Genomic DNA, 203 nt, shown 5'->3' on the forward strand with positions numbered 1-203 from the left:
AGGGGCTGAGCCCTGAGTAGAGCTAGACTGATGGTCCGGTTAAGGGCAGTGATGGAAAAGTGATGGCGTCTGGTGGAGGCAGAGTGACGCACCCAAACAGGAGTGAGTGAGTGAGTGAGTGGAAGAGTGAAGATACACGGAAGATATGTCCAAGGCAACTCTCTCATTGTTGGACAAGCCTTACGTGTGAGTTTCAAAGGTTC

This window comes from Plasmopara halstedii (assembly GCF_900000015.1).
Source record: "Plasmopara halstedii genome assembly, contig: Scaffold_2956, whole genome shotgun sequence".
NCBI classification, from domain to species: Eukaryota; Oomycota; class Peronosporomycetes; order Peronosporales; family Peronosporaceae; genus Plasmopara; species Plasmopara halstedii.